The sequence below is a fragment of the Arachis hypogaea genome, chromosome 15 (genome assembly GCF_003086295.3).
Source record: "Arachis hypogaea cultivar Tifrunner chromosome 15, arahy.Tifrunner.gnm2.J5K5, whole genome shotgun sequence".
NCBI classification, from domain to species: Eukaryota; Viridiplantae; Streptophyta; class Magnoliopsida; order Fabales; family Fabaceae; genus Arachis; species Arachis hypogaea.
Genome location: NC_092050.1, coordinates 14,764,914 through 14,766,538, shown reverse-complemented (window position 1 = coordinate 14,766,538; position 1,625 = coordinate 14,764,914).

Below are 1,625 nucleotides of genomic sequence, written 5' to 3'. Positions count from 1 at the left end.
TTCTTGTGCAAAGTATGGAAAGCCCTGGATGTCTACTTTCCAACGCAATTGAAAGCACGCCATTTTGAGTTCTGTAGCTCCAGAAAATCCACTTTGAGTGCAGGGAGGTCAGAATCCAACAGCATCAGCAGTCATTTTTCAGCCTGAATCAGATTTTTGCTCAGCTCCTTCAATTTCAGCCAGAAAAATACCTGAAATTACAGAAAAACACACAACTCATAGTAAAGTCCAGAAATATGAATTTTTCCTAAAAACTAATAGAAATAGACTAAAAACTAACTAAAACATACTCAAAACTATATGAAATTATCCCCAAAAAGCGTATAAAATATCCGCTCATCACAACACCAAACTTAAACTGTTGCTTGTCCTCAAGCAACTAGACAAATAAAATAGAAGACTAATAGGTTGAGAAGCAATAATATCTCAGAGTTTTTGATTGAAACTCAGATTCTAATTAGATGAGCGGGACTAGTAGCTTTTTGCTTCTGAACAGTTTTGGCATCTCACTTTATCCATTGAAGCTTAGAGTGATTGGCATCTATAGGAACTCAGAATTCAGATAGTGTTATTGATTCTCTTAGTTCAGTGTGATGATTCTTGAACACAGCTTCTTTATGAGTCTTGGCCGTGGCCCTAAGCACTTTGTTTTCCAGTATTACTACCGGATACATAAATGCCACAGACACATAACTGGGTGAACCTTTCCAGATTGTGACTCAGCTTTGCTAAAGTCCCCAATTAGAGGTGTCCAGAGTTCTTAAGCACACTCTTCTTTTTGCTTTGGACCTTGACTTTAACCGCTCAGTCTCAAGTTTTTACTTGACACCTGCACGCCACAAGCACATGGTTAGGGACAGCTTGGTTTAGCCGCTTAGACCGGGATTTTAGTCCCTTAGGCCCTCCTATCCACTGATGCTCAAAGCCTTGGGATCCTTTTTATTTGCCCTTGCCTTTTGGTTTTAAGAGCTTTTGGCTTTTTCTGCTTGCTTTTTTTTTTTGCAAGCTTTGTTCTTTGCTGCTTTTTCTTGCTTCAAGAATCATTTTTATGATTTTCAGATTATCAATAACATGTCTCATGTTCATCATTCTTTCAAGAGCCAACATATTTAACAGTCTTAAACAACAAATTCAAAAGACATATGCACTGTTCAAGCATTCATTCAGAAGACAGAAAGCATTGCCACCACATTTAACCAATTAGAATTTCTTTTATTAAACTCGAAATTTTATTGCTTCTTATTCAAAAGATCTACTATTTTATTCATGTTTAATGATGATGAGAAAAATAAACTATAGCTTAATTGGAGATAAAATCAAATAGATACTAATTACTATTATATGACTTCTAAGGTAAACTTTTTATAAGGACACTGTCACAGAGTTAAGGCAGAAATTGGAAATTAACAACCTTTATTCTGGGGGTATGGGGGTTCCTCTGATCCTTGGGAGGCTTGGTATTACAGAAGACTTTTGGCGCTTCAGTTCCCTTAAGTCACGTCCCTGCTCCTCTTGTTCTTTAAACATATGGGTCAGCATTTGACTGTGTTCCTTCTGTTGTTTTATTAGTTGCTCCATAGCTTCCTGTATCTTGGTGACAGATGTCTCAAGATATTCCCAATATT